Here is a 16263-nt window from a genome sequence, read left to right as displayed (position 1 = left end):
ATGGGCAGAGGAGATGAACAGTCATTTTTCCAAAGAAGATACACAGATGGCCAAGAAACACATGAAAAGATGTTCAACGTCACTAATCATCAGGGAAATGCAAATCAAAACTACACAAAGATACCATCTTGCACCTGTTAAATGGCTATAATCACTACGACTAAACATAACAAATGGTGGAGGTGTGTAGAAAAGGGAACCCTCATACACTGTTGGTGGGAATGCAAACTGGTGCAGCCACTATGGAAAACAGTATGGAGATTCCTCAAAAAACTAAAAATAGAAATACCATATGAGCCAGCTATCCCACTACTGGGTATCTATCCAAACATCTTGAAATCAACAATCCAAAGTAACAAATGTGCCCCTATGTTCACTGAAACACTGTTCACAATAGTCAAGACATGGAAGCAATCCAAGTGGCCATCAACCAATGACTGGATAAAGAAGACGTGGTATATATAAGCAATGGAATACTACTCAGCCATAAAAAAGGACAAAATCATCCCATTTGCAACAACATGGATGACCTAGAGGGTATTATGCTAAGAAAAATAAGCCAGATTGAGAAAGAGAAACCCCAGATGATGTCACATGGACAAACAAACACATGGAGAAAGAAAACAGTTCAGTAGTTACCAGGGGAAGGGGGAGGTGGGCACATGGGTGAAGGGGAACACATATATGGTGAGAGACAAGAAATAATGTACAACTGAAATTTCACAATGATGTAAACTATTATGAACTCAAAAAAATAAAGTATAAAATTTTTTTTGTCTCTTGTAGACAGCATATAGTTGGATCATGTTTTTATTTTATCCATTCTTCCATATCTCCCTTACAAATGGAGTGTTTAATCCATTTACATTTAATATAATTAATTAGAGAATAGGGTTTACATCTGCCATTTTGCTATTTGTTTTATATATGTCTTAAGTCTGTGTTCCTCCATTAATGCCTTATTTGGTGTGAAATGAATATTTTCTAGAGTACTATTTTAATTCCCTTGTTGCTTCTTATATTTTTTGAGTCCCATTTTCTTAGTGGTTTTCAAGGGATTAAAATAATCATCTAGATTGAATTAGTATGTAAATTTAGTAGTACACAGAAATCTGCTCCACTATATGTGTTTTCTCTGCTCCCCTTCTTGCTATTTTATTATGCAAAATATATTATATTTTATATAATAAATATGTATATATATAATTATATTTTATTTTAAAATATAAGGTCAACAGAACTTTATTTTTATTACTTTATGAAGTTATTTTTAAAATCAGATAGGAGAGAAAAATAGTTCCAAATATACAGACTTATATTGTCTTTTATATTTACCTATATAATCACCTTTAATAATGCTTTTTAATTCTCATATAAGTTTGAGTTACTGTCTAGAGTTGTTCATTTCAGACTGAGGGACTCCCTTTCTTATATCTTGTAGGGCAGGTCTGCTAGTGATAAATTCTCTTTTTGTTTATCTGGGAATATCTGAATTTCCTTTTTTTTGGTGAAGTTTAGTTGCTGCATTCAGATTTATTGTTTGACAATCTTTTATTTTATCTCTTTGAATATGTCCTCTCTCTCCCTTCTGGCTGCCATGCTTTTTGATCAGAAGTCAGCTGTAAATCTTACTGAGGATTCTTTGTATGGGATGGATTATTTTTCTCTTGCTGGTTTCATTATTCTCTATTTTACATTGTTCTTTGATAGTTTGACTATAATGTGTCTAGGTGACAAACTCCTTTAGTTTATCCTGCTTGGAGTTCATTGAGATTATTGGGCATATTGATTAATAATTTCCATCTAATTTGTTTAATTTGAGAGCACTATTTGTGCAATCTTTTTTCCCATTTCTCTCTCTTCCATCTTTCTGGGACTTTCACTATATGTATATTGATTTCCTTGATGGTGTCCCACAGGTCTCTGAGACTCTGTTCAGTTTTCCTCATACTTTTTCTTTGTGTTACTCAGACTGCAATATCTCTTTTGACCTATTTTCAAGTTCATTGATTTCTTTTTCTGCTAGTTCCAGCGTTCTGGAAAATCTCATTTGACCTATCTTGAAGTTTACTGACTTCTATTCCTGCCATTTCCAATTTGCTGTTGAGCCCCTCTACTGAATTTTTCACTTGTTATTGTAACTTTCAACTCCAAAATTTCAATTTGGGTTTTTATTTGTAATTCCTATTCCTTATATAACTCTTTGTTTGCTGAGACATAGCTCTCTGATTTTGTTTTAATTCTTTAGACATGGTTTCTTTTAGTCCTTTGAATGTATTTATAATATCCAATGTAAATCTTTGTTTAGTAAGTCCAACTTCTAGGCTCCCCAGGGGACAATCTCTAGTGACTGCTTTTTCCCCCTGTGTATAAGGATATACTTTTTGTTTCTTTGCATGTTTTGTATTTTTTTCTTGCCACAATAGCATAATGTGGCAATTCTGAAAATCAGATCCCTCCCCCAAAAGCTTTGTTGTTGTTGCTGTCTTTGGATGTTAGTTTTGTTGTTGTTGCTACTACTATTTTCTTCGTTTAATGACTTTTCTGAACTAATTCTGTAAAGTCTGTGTTATTTGTCTTCTTTGGCCAGGGCCATTTCTACTTGGACATATTGTCACTTAATGCTCATGATGATATCCTTAAGTGTTCTGGGACATTAAATAGCTCACCTTATGCTTAGGAATTCTGTGTGTCTGTTGAGTATGCATTCAATGCTCTGGTTTATCTCTTTTTGCAGTTTACATTTATGACTTAGCCTTCACTTACTGCTTGCACAGGGCCTCAGGGTCAAGGTCAGTAAGAGACCAGGACCTTTTCTGGCATGTACACAATCTTGCTTGTGGCCTTCTGGATTCCTAGGATTATGTCAGAGATTCTCAAACTCCCTATGGCAATATCATCCCCCGGATTTTCCTTTTAAGTTTTTTGGTCAGCTTCCCTCCCACCCCCAACTCTTATCACCACCTCAAGGTGCAGTGTTCTTCAACAATTACCACTGGGGTTTTTTTTGACAAACACTCTGGAGAAAAGTCTGTTTTAGTGAGCAAGCCCTGAATCAGATCACATAAAGACAATACCTTGAGTGTGAATTTCCAGGGAACTCACAGACAGGTGAAATAATGATGATTCTCTGGGAACAGGGTTTTCAGAGAGCTTTAAAGCCATCCTGCCCCTTCAGTGGGTGCTAAATTGCTGGTTTTTATGGTATCACTATTGTGAGGCTATTGGTTTTCCTGGTTACTACAGAGCTTGAGAAAGGAAGATGCAAATAGAGCAAGTTAAAATACCACAAAGTTTGCTGTCTTACTGTGATTTGGCAGTTTTTCCTGAATAAATTCTCCTAAGATTGTTGCAAGCCTTTAGTTACTTTCTAGATTTAATTTTGACATATTTTCCCTATGTTCTTGTTGCTTTTATGGAGGAGTAGATCTTTGTAGATTGTCACTCTGCCATTTGGGAAGTCACACCTCTGTTTAAGAACTATTTTTGAAACTTTCTGTGTCTGTAATTATTAAAAATAAAAGGTAAAAAATACACAATTGTTATTGTGTAATACTTCAATGAGTATTATACATACATAATTCATTATTTAAAAATCTAATGGCTTGAAAATATATTTAAGTTCAAACTGTGTTTAAAGATTTATTAATATATTTTAGATTCACATTGTTTAAAATGTAAAAAGAGCAAATATTGTATGATTCCACTTACATGAGGTACCTATAATAGAAATTTGTAGAGACTGAAATATAATAGAAGTCATCAAGATGTTGGGGGAGGGAGTAATTGGGAGTTATTGTTTAACGAGTACAAAGTTTCTGTTTGAGATGATGAAAAAGTTCTGGAAATCTATAGTGGTGGTAGATGCATAGCACTGTGAATGTACTTAATGCCACTAAATTGTGCACTTAAAAATTGTTGAAATTATAATATATATGTTACTTTAAATACATATATATATAATCTCACCATAATAAAAAAGTTTCACATGTAAGTCAGAATCACATGTTGACCCATCTTTCTCAAATCATCATCCAGAGGGATAGAGAAATTGTGTTCTAGGTTTAACTCAGGTTACAAACTATTACGTTCTTAAGTAGCAGCTTGAATATAAAACAAAAGAAAGAAATTGCCAAATTGGTGCATGCTATTGCCAGAAGAAATATTACTCAAATAAATTGCATTGACCTTCAAGTAACAACTACTGCGTCAAAATGTATTTAACTAAATGTATATTTGTTTATAAATTGTGCATTTAATTTTAATACTCATCATAATTCAGATTCATATGTGTGATTTCATTTAAATTCTAGGCCCATGAAATTTAAAAAATTACAAAAGGAGTAATATTTTGAAAGAATATGTAGTGATGTATTTTCCCTTTTAGTCTTCTCCCTACTTCCCTGATAGGTTTTTCTTCCTTAAGTTCAATTCATGAAACTTAATACCCTGTAAAGGGTATTTGCAATCTAGAAGAGTAGTTTCCAAACTTTTTTGATCTTGACTCCCTAGGAAAAATGTGTTTTGTATTGAAACTTTCTACAAACTCACACACACACACATACACACACACACACACATAAAAATTCAGGAAAAAATACCTTTACTAAGTATAGTGTACTCTGTTATTTACTCTTCTATTTCATGTAACTCTTTAAAGGCTTGTCACACCAAATGGATTGTGTCCTGCAGTTTGAATGTCACTGATCTAGAACAAAGAAGTCTCTTAAGCAGGGAAAGAGGAGGCTATAATATAAGTGAAGTCCCTGTCATTAAAGAAAAAGTAGTATAAAGCCCTTCTTATGCTCAGACTCAAAAATTAATGCTTTCCTACTTACCTTGATGTCAAACATTGAGTGTTGATATTGGGGAAGTTATGAAACCACTGGCATCTCGGAGAAGTTTACATTTGGTCTTACAGTGTGCTCAACATGGAACCTGAGCAGCAGCCTAGAAATCAGTTACAGAAGTGGCTGGGGTGATATGGCTGAGAAAGCATTCCACTGCACACAGCCTGTGTGTGACTAAGGATCAAGAAGTTACCATGTGCCCTTGGGGCTGAGAAGCAGAATAAATTTAGTAGAGCATGCTGACTGGCAACTCCAATGGAATTATAGCAAATTAGGTGAAATGACCTTAAAGCATAAGGTTGCAAGAATAGACAAATTGTTTAACAAATAGAAGTCATACCCAATACTCTAAGACACAACAACAACAGTGAGTGGTAAATGGAGGGGAGGGGTATATCAGCCAGGAGGTCATGAGACCTGGATTATAATAAGAATACACATCACAATATATAGCAGCAACTAATTTAGCCAGATTAAGATGAGAGCAGAAATGTGGGAAATTTACCTTCCCCCCTGACCCCTGAAACCATGAGTTTGTAAGTTACTCATGCTATTTGTGACCTTGGATCTCCCTGGGGAGAAAAGAAGAAGAAGGTGGAGGGAAGGATATCCTGAAAGATTATTCAAAAGAAGAATGAGTTAACCTGAGAACTGTTGTTTTAAACAAGAGTAGACTACATTACCTTAAAAGGACAAATTTCAAATTCCCCTTAACTCATATAATAACTAAGAATAAGGCCTTCAGAACAAAATGAGGATGCTTATAGATAAAAGGTGAAATTACGTTTTGTACATAAAAATTTTAGTGTAAAGTTTTGACCCTCTACATACTGATGTGCTGAAAATTTTTAACATAGATCTTTGTGCATGTCTCTGCTTGTTTCTTTAAGATAATTCACTGATAGGATCATTGAGATCAAATGAGGTGAACATTTTCTAACTGATGCATGTTTATAAATTGCTTTGCTAAAAAGTTGTACCAATTTAGACTTTGGCAGTAATATATAAGTGCCGGCCTTATCATACCCTCAGTTAGAGTTGCTGTCCTATCACATTATGACTAAAATTGAAAATTATCAGTTTGTAAAAATATCTGACAATTTGGCACATGAAAAAGGGAATCTCATTTAATATGTCTTTGATGATTAGTGAGATTGAATGTCTGTGTTTATTTTCTCTTTGTATTTTTCCTATGATTTTTATACTCATCTTCTTTACCATTTATCTATTGGGATACAAGTGGTATTTGTACTAATTTGAAAAAATATTTATAAATTAAAAATACACTTTTCAAATAAATTTTCTGATTTTATTTTCTTTACTTATTTACTTTTTATGATGTTTTCAGTATACAGGATATTTAATTTTTAGGGGTTATAATTTTATTTATATCCTTAGTCTGTTGGGAGTTCAGTTCGATATATAGTAAAATAAGGCCCTATCTTGTTTGTTTTCTTAAATTTCTGGATTTCCTCATCTACTACCTGCAATCCTCAAGTCTTGATGCTCCCATATATTCTTTCATTTACCAAGTATTTATTAAGCAGTTACGGTATGGCAAGCACCATTCTAAAGGCTAGAGAGTCAGCAGTGAACAAAATAAGCAAAGTTTTCCTACATTCTAGTAGCAGAAGACATATGATAAGCCATTTATATATATATATATATGTGTGTGTGTGTGTGTGTGTATATATATATACATATATATGTATATATATGGTCTAATAGTAGTGAATATTTCCAAAAGAGAAAGAAAAACAACTATCACAGTATGGGTTTTCTAGAAGCCAATACTGAAACAGAATTTGACATGAAAAATGTTTGTTGTGGATTAAAACCTATGAAAGAAAGGGGAAGAAATCAGAATTGGGCAGAGGAAGATGTTGAAATAAGATGCAGACTCAAAACAACTTCAGCCAATTCAGTGGAAAGTTCTGGAACAAATATTACACATCAGAGTTATTCTACATTATGCCAAAATGGCCAGGTATTTATATCTTACCTTGCTCAGTCACCAAATACAAACTACATCAAGAAGGGCATGACCTTGGGCGAAACAACTTTCTGCGCTGAGGCCAACCTCAAAGGAGCTCTTCACAGCTGAGCAGACTGTCCTTCCTTGAAGATGATCTGGGTGGTGTATCTCCCTATCTGCCACAACAATGGAAGAAAAACTGATGGTAGAACTATTTTATAGAGGGGAGTCAGGGAAGTTCTATCTGAGAAAGTAATATTTAATCAGAGACTTGAATGAAATAAATGTATAAACCATGCAAATAACTGGAGGAAGCGCATTCCAGAGAGAGAACATTCAGTGCAAAGATACTGACTAGGGGCATGTTTAGTAATCAGATAACTGCAAAGAGGTTAATGTGGTTGGAGTAGGGTGATCTAGGTGAAAAACTGGTAATAAATTGGTTCAGAGAGGTTAAAACTTATATTCCAGTCACCAGGACTTGCCGGGACTACATGGCCTTTGGCTGCTAAGCTTATTTTTTCTCCTTTGCAATAGTGCATCAGTGAGTCTTCATGATCATCTTTCATCACCTAGGAAACTCACTTATACCTATCATGTAACATGAGTAAGAAGCTCAATAAAGATACTTCAATCTCATTCAGGAGATCTGCTGTACACATGTCAATTGGCAGAACTAAAGAAAAGACACTACCTCTGTTCTTTGGCTGCCAGATGGATATTAACTAAACTTATTGTGATAATCATTTTGCAATATATAGAGATATATCAAACCATTATTTTGTACAATTTAAACCTAAAAAAGCTTATGTGTCAATTATATCTCAATAAAACTGGAAAAAATCATGTCAATATTTTTAAATGAATAATTAAATGGTAATTCCAAAACTCAGAAAAAGAGAGAGAAACAAAGGAAATATCAGAGCTAAATTTTAAGATAGGGGAAAATTTTCTGCTATAGAAGTTTTCAAACATATATAAAAGTAGAGACTAATATAATGAATGCCTATGTACCCACCATCTAGCTTCAGCTATCGTCAACTCATGACCAATCTTGTTTCATCACTATCCCTACCCAATCCCCCTCATTAATTATTTGTAAGCAAATACCAGACGTCCTATCATTTCATCTGTCACTATTTCAAGATGCATCTCTGAAAGATAAGGACTCTTTTTGAATAAATCATATTCATAATACCAGTATCACACTTTAAAATAATGTGGTAATCATTGCTTAATAGTATCAAACATCCAGTCAGGGTTTGAATTTTCTCAATTGCTTTGTAATTTATGTATTTGATTTATATGCCTCTTAAATCTCTTTTAATCAACATATTCTCCCTCCATTTTATTTTTTTCACTAAAATTAATGTGATTAAAAAAGAACATCGATTTTCCCACAATTTGAGTTTTGCTGATTTCAACACTGGGGTATCATTTAACATGACTCTCTGTTTCTTTTATTTCTTGTTAACAGTAGTTGTATCGAGAGGCTACCACAGATTCAGTCTCAATTTTTTGGCAAGATGAATTCTTAGGTGGTGTTTTTTACTTGCATCTGTAGGCATGTGGTGTTTTATTTCTCTCTTTTTAAGGAATATTTGCAGCTGTTGGTGATCATTGTGTAAATCTGTTTACTCATTAGGGATTGTATTAGAGTTCCACGAGAACAATAGAAACAATTTTAACAATAAGAATTTAAAATAAGAGTTGTTCAAACAGATATTGTAGAAATGGAAAAAAAAGAAGAACTCCAAGTTAACACAGAGATAGTAACTGCAGGAAGCAGTTATGATTCCTAGGGCTGGGGGAATAAAAGGAGGAAATTAGGGCTGTTGGAAACCTGGAGAAGAGGCCTCATGGAGTGGGAACTCTGACTTCTGAGGAAGATTGCTACCTAGCTAGGTTTTGATACCTCAGGAGCTTGAAGGAGAAATCTTGTGGAGCTGGGATCCAATCTTCTTAGGAGACTGTAGTTCCTTACTGATATTTATGCCTCAAGTCTTAGATAAGATGCTCCACAGAGATGGAATGCAGACCTATGAGGAAGGGTTACTGGTCATCTGGTGCTGGTACCATTGAGGGTACAAAATAAAGCTGATTCTTGGAGCACAAAACAATTAAAAGCTGGAGACTGGAACCAACTGCTGCTGCCAGGATAAAGTGACTAACAGGAACAGCAAGCAGAAGGAAGAAGCAAATTCTTTCCTCCCTCCTTCATTCTTGCAGGCTTCCTCTATTACTCCCACTGGCAAACTCTAATAGAGTGCCAACAAATGAAGTAGAAATGGCCTTCAGAATCCAAACACTAACATCACTAAGTGGAGAATAAAGGGTAGGTTTAAGGATAAGAGACAGTATAAGTTTACCAATTCTTAATAGCTTAATAACTTGAAAATGAATTTCAACATGGTGACATGACAGTTCTGTTATTCTTCATTTATTAGCTGGAATATAGTTTGTAAAGAAAAACTTCCCCTCAACAATTTAGTTATCTGAAGAACAGTTTGTATAAGAAAAGCAGGATGAACTTGTTTCTTTCACTTTAAATAAAAGAAACGTGTTCAAAATAATGATGGTTCCCAGCAATCTCCATAGGTGATTATGAGTTATATTGTTAGTGTTATTATTAACTCGCAAATATAAACATATTTGATGTATTTTAATATATTTTATTATTGATGCTCAAATTGTCTCATCTTTGGGCATTTTTTTCTGGTTGACTTATGAATTCTTTTGACATAAACCTAGAACTCTTTATTCTTTCATTAATTTCTGTTATAGCTAGATATTCCAGATACATTTTGTACACTTTCTGACCCAAACTCAGTCACTTCTCTGAGAGGCCATGGCTTCTTTTAGTGGGAAACTCTATTTAGAAACAATAATACTAAGAGTACTCATTGCTATTGAGTTGGTCAGAATTTCTAGGCTTTTTTCAATGCACTGTGCTAGGAAATACTTTAAATTTTTTTTCATCATTAATCAAGACATTTAATCTCTCACATTAAATTTTTAACAAGTGGTTAACACTGCACATATTCTCCCACAGAATTATCACCACACATTCCCAGAGAGTATAGATATACGGTTGACGTAGCACTAATACACAACATCATTTTATCAATTACAAAATTAAAAAATCAAATATACAAATATTAAGTTACACAGCTCAGAAGTCATATAAGACTTTAGATGTCTTCTCAATTCATAAGAAAAAAAAACCATTTCTTTTTATGCAAGAAACGTTGGGAGGAAAAAGGAAAAAAATCACACTTCCAAAATAAGTAATAGTTGATAAAAACAACTTCTAGGGGTTGAGCTCCGTGGCCAAGTGGTTAAATTTGCTCATTCTTCTTCGGCAACCTAGGGTTTGATGGTTCAGATCCTGAGCGTGGAGCTACACACTGCTCATCAAGCCATGCTGTGGCAGCATCCCATATAGAAGAACTAGAATGACTTAAAACTAGGATACACAAATATGTACTTGGGCTTTGGGCGGGGGGAAAGAGGAATATTGGCAACAGATGTTAGCTCAGGGCCAATCTTCCTCACCAAAACCCCCCCAAAAAACAACTTCTAATAGAAATGGGGAAAGTGACATTTTCAGAAGTTTCATGACTAAGAATTGCTACAACAATAAAGCATCTCTACTTTGTAGAAAGTATTTTCTGAATTAAAAGACATATTCTAGGGACTGGCCTGGTAGTGTAGTGGTTAAGTTCACATGCTCTGCTTCAGCAGCCTGGAGTTCACAGGTTCAGCCCCCACAGGGCAGACCTAGCACTGCTAGTCAAGCCATGCTGTGGTGGCATCCCACATAAAATTGCAGAAGATTGGCACAGATGTTTGTTCAGTGACAATCTTCCTCAAGCAAAAAGAGGAAGATTGACAACAGGTGTTAGTTCAGGGCCAATCTTCTTCACACACACACCCAAAAGACATACTCTATATGCCCACACAAGAGAAAAGCAGCAAAAATACTGGAAATATTTTTATCTCCCGCCATTATGTTTTTCAGTCACTCTCTATAAGTTGCACTCCAAAGTGCAAATATTGAATTAATTCTAAGGCTTTTTTTTCTGGAGACATTAAAGACACTTATTCCTATACAATGTAGAGTTTAAATGAACTTTCAATCGGAGGTTTTTGATTTTTCAGAATGGAGATTTTTGTAATGGAACAAAATGACAATTATAGAAAAACATTAAATAATCACTGCAAGACTAGGTAAAAGTTCAACAAAATCAATGGCTGAAAAAATCCTGATGTATTCTGGTATGACTGTGGGAGTGTAAACATAACAAGGAAATAACCATATAGGCCCTACTTACAATGTTTCAAAACCGAAGGAATAAACCACATAAGGTCTAAAGTGTTGTTCGTAGTTTCCGGGATTTTAATACTGCATAATATTAACAATATACAAGTATCATGCTGGATATTTTGGCAGCTAATCTCTCTGAATTTGTTATATATTGATAAGATTCTGGCATGGGAATAGATTTGAAGACTTATGCTTCAATACTTAATGATTTTAGAAAGGTCAGGAGACATACATGATAAACACATTTTAAATGCTAAACGGCAAGGATCTTTTAATAAGTGTCTAAATAGATTGATAGTAACTCAAACATAGAAATTCTGTCAAGTTTGTAACCTAGTAAAACAGTTTCATTAAGCTTATATTTCACCAAGCCTACTTGTTGGCTAATATTTATGATAGTTTAGATCTTGACTCATGTTCTGTTTCCAAGGTGATAACATCAGAGAGCCCAGTTTTACCAAATTCAAGAGTTGTTTCTATGACCACTTTGAAGAGCAGCAGATTTTAGATAATACTTCTAAATACACAATGTACTTTCTGTTAAGAGTTTGACACTTTTATCTTAGGAACCATACTGTACTTTCATGTTTCATTCTACCTTACCTTCAATTAATGCTAGAGCAGCAAGCACTGTAGCTCTCCCAAGACTTGCAACACAGTAAACAGCAATAAAACAACCAAGTTCTTCATTAAACTGAAATTATATAAGCCTTAGCCAGTCATCAACAATCCGGCTGGACAGTGGGATACCATCATCCAAAGACCAATCCAGAACATGTGTGACTTTTTTTCTCCAAAAGAACAGTGTAGCAATGTGCTTTTTCTCCTCTTACTCTTACGGTAACTGCATACCTAAGTTCCTCTATAAATCTGCTTAAAGTTGCATTGGTTACATTGTGTGTGATAAGGAATCTCATGTTCTGTTCGACATCCACAGAAGCTGGGCAGTTTCATTCAAGCCATGTTAATTTAGTATAAAGGAACTTAATAGGATTATGAAAGAATTAAAAAATTTAAATACAGATTTTTGGATATGACACCAAAAATGCAAACAACAAAAGAAGAAATCAACAAGTGAGACTCCATCAAACTTCAAAGCTTCTGCACTGCAAAAGAAATGATTAACACAATGAAAGGCAACCCATGGAATGGGAGAAAATATTTGCAAACCATGTATAGGATAAGGGGTTAATATCGAAAACTTATAAAGAGCTCATCCAACTCAATAATAAAAAACCCCAAACAATCTGATTAAAACTAGGCAGAGGAACTAAATAGACATTTTTCTAAAAAAGACATCCAAATGCCCAACAGGCATATGAAAAGGTGCTCAATATCATGAATCATCAGGGAAATGCAAATCAAAATCACAATGAGATACCGCTTCATTCGTGTAAGAATGGCTATCATCAAGAAGACAAGAGACAAGTGTTGGCAAGGATGTGGAAACAACCTAAGTGCCCATCAATGGATGAATAGATAAAGAAGATGTGAAATATATAGAGAGAGGGACATATATTTACGTATATAATTGAATATTATTCAGCCATGAGAAAAGAGGATATCCATTTCATCATGTATGTTGAATACTGTCTGAACTTAATATCTTAATACACTCCCACAAGTACAAAGACCTTGGTCTACCTTCAACCTTAGTTAATACTTTGTCTGGGCTTAGAATTCTAAGATGAAAAATATTTACTCAGAATTCTGAAAGGTTTTCTACATAATGTTTGAGTTTTCAATGTTGCTATTGAGAAATCCAAGGCTGTTTTGATGCCTATTTCTTTCTATATAATCTATTTTTCTTTCTGGAAGTTTTTTTGTGATGTTTTCTTATCTCAGGCATACTAAAATTTCATGATGATGTGCATTCTTATGGGTGTTTTTTCACTTATCGTGCTGGGCACTCAGTAAACCCTTTCATATTTGGAGAAATCCCTATAAGTTTGTGGAAATACTTTCTTATAAATTGATAATTTCTTTACCTCAGTTTTCTCTGTTTTTTTTTTTCTGAAATTCGTATTAACAGATGTTAGAATCCCCTGGTTTTCTTATCTTTCTCTCCTATTTCCATTTATCTGTCATTTAGATCCAAATTCCAACATTTCTGATTATTTCATTTAAGTTATATGCTTAATTTACAAGAGCTTTTTCTTGTTCTCTGTTCTTTTTTCATAGAATTCTCTTGTTTTGTGAGATAAGATATCTTCTCTTTGAGGATATTAATTATGTTTTTTGGAGTTTTATTTTTAGTTTTCTTCTCCATCCTGCATTGTCTGTTTATATAGTTGTTAGTTTGATCTTTAATATTGAATGAAGGCTTTCTTTATATATTTGGTGAACATTTCCTCTCCATTCATATTTAAGAAAGAATTACTAGAATTCTCTCTGGAACTTCTGTGTGTGGGGGCAGGACTTGTTCTGGTGTGCTTCACTGTAAGGCCATCAGACAACAAAGTTAATCTTTTCATTGGAGAGCTCTCAGGTTAGTGTTTGGAAGGATTTCTATGGGGTAATTCAGTATCTTCAGAGAAGAATACTTTCACTGGGGAGGCATCAGCAGGGCCAAGGGGGAGCTGAACTTGAACTTCACCCATTTGAAATGAGGTGGTGTGAATCAGTGCCCCACTTTTGCCAGGGTGGTGTCAAAAGAGATTGAACATACATCCCCTTTTGACTCTTGTGGTACACATCAACAAGGGGATAGACTGCTGAAAAAAGAAGATTAAATAGGATTGAGGGTTTCAGAACATAAAATTCAAAGTGTCTAGTATACAATAAAAAATGACTGGTGAAACCATATCAAGGAAAATCACAACTTGAGTGAGGAAAGACAATCAACAGATGCAAAAAAGGAGATGAATTAGATGTTGATTTGTCTGACAAGGACTTTAAAGCAGCCGTTACTAAAAATATTTCAGCAAGTAAATTTTCTTGAAATAAATGAATAATGGAAAATCTTAGCAAAGAAATATAGGTGAAAAATAAGAACCAAATGGAAATTATAGAACTGAACAATATAATAACTGAATTTTTATAAAAACCTCCTTGGATGAGTAAATAGTAGAGTGGAGATGACAGAAAAGGAAAACAGTAACTTTGAGGGAAATTTGATCAAATTCATTAAATTTAAACAACAGAGAGAAAATAGATTGAAAAAATGCCCAGAACCTTGGGGATCTTTAGGACAATAGTAAAAGAGCTAAGATTTGAATCATCAGAGTCCCAGATGGAGAGGAGACAGACAGTAGGACTGAAAAGGTATATAAATACATAATGGCTGGAAACTTCCCAAATATGGTGAAATACATAACATACAGCTTCAATAAGGTACCAAAACACCAAAAAGGACAAATGCAAAGAAATCTACGTTGATTTACATCATAATTCAGCTTCTAAAAGCTAAAGATGAAGAAAATATCTTGAAAGCAGCCAAAAAGAACCAACACAATACATAAAGAGGCAAACCAATTTGAGGGAACTTATCTGAAACAGGAGACCAAAAGGAAGTGGCACAACATTTTTCAAGCACTGAAAGAAAATCACTGTTCAGCGAAAATATCCTCAAGGTACAACAGGAAGTAAAGACATTCTGAAACTATGGAAAAGTAAGAGAGTATGTTGCTAGCAAACTTATTCTTGAAGAGTGACTAAAGGAAGCTCTCTAAAAAAGGAAATCATAGCAGTGATGTCAGCAAGATATTGGACTAAGACATCCCAGGACTTGGTTCCCCCAGGCAAACACCAAATACGCAACAATATTTGAAGCAGAGCAGCTTTGTGATAACCTTAGAAACCGGTTAAGAAACAGCAACAACCAAATGAATGCCTAACCAAGAAAACGATGCCCTCAAAATGGTAGGAAATTTCATGGCATATTTCCTCTCCTTATCTCACCCTGTCCAGCATGGCACAAGCATGTGGAAGCTGCTCTATTCTGGGCTTCTCTACCAGAAAAGGAAGAAAAGGGTAGAACTTGCTTGCAATGTTCTGGCTTCTCTGGTGGATGCCTGAAGGACTGTTTTCTGTCTTGCTTGATGAGAACAGTGGAATGGATTAGTATCAGGTGGGGGGGGGCACAGGAAGGAGTGGTGGGTGCTGCTCTGTGTGAGAGCTTCAGGGGAGTGCAGTTCCGCAGGTGCCTGGTGACAAGAGATTATGGGCAGAGAAAAACAATTCAACATGTAAGGCCCTGAGAATAAATAGGAGCAGGCCTGTTAGGGAAATTAGGGCATTTAAAAGTAGATGTGCATACTGGGGAACTGGAATTAAAGCACACACAGAGGCCCAGGGAAGACACACTCCTGGAAAAGGTTTCAGAAGACCATGATCCTTTATGCCAGGCTAATTAGTGAAGGTATTTTCCTGCATTGAACTAGTCCATAAAGACTGTGAGAGGTTACTGTTATTTTAAAAGCCTAGTTTTCAATGAAAGATCACAAGGCATACAAAGAAACAAGGAAACATGGCCTATTCAAAGGACTCATATAAATCTCCAGAAACTGATACTAAGGAAACAAAGCCTCTGAGTGTTTAATGATAAATTAAAACAACTGTCTTAAATATGTGTAATGAGTTGAATAACATGGACAGATAACTAAACAAAATCAGTGATACAGTATATGGACAAAATGAGAACATTAACAAAGATACATAAATTATAAAAAAGAACCAAAGAAAATGTATGATCTATGGCACAACATCAAAAAAAACCAATGTACAAAGTATTGAAATTCAAGAAGGAGAATAGATGGAGAATTAAGCAGAAAGCATATTTAAATAAATAATATCTGAGAACTTCCTAAATGTGGGGAGAAATGTATATATCCAAGTTCATGAAGATACTATGTCACCCCATAATTTCAATCTAAAATGATCTTCCAAGAAAAGATAACTTTAATAAAATTATTAAAACTTTATAATTATAATGAATATTATAATTAAACTTATAATAAACATTATAATTAAACATTACAATAAAATTGTCAAAAATCAAACATAAGGAAAGAATTCTAAAAGCAGCAAGAGAAAAGAAGATTGCAACCTACAAATGAACCCCACATTCAACAATAGAGAAATCATCCAAATAGAAAATGAACAATTAAATA

Source organism: Equus przewalskii, chromosome X (assembly GCF_037783145.1).
Source record: "Equus przewalskii isolate Varuska chromosome X, EquPr2, whole genome shotgun sequence".
NCBI lineage: Eukaryota > Metazoa > Chordata > Mammalia > Perissodactyla > Equidae > Equus > Equus przewalskii.
The sequence above is the reverse complement of the archived record's forward strand: the minus strand, read 5'-3'. Positions refer to the sequence as shown.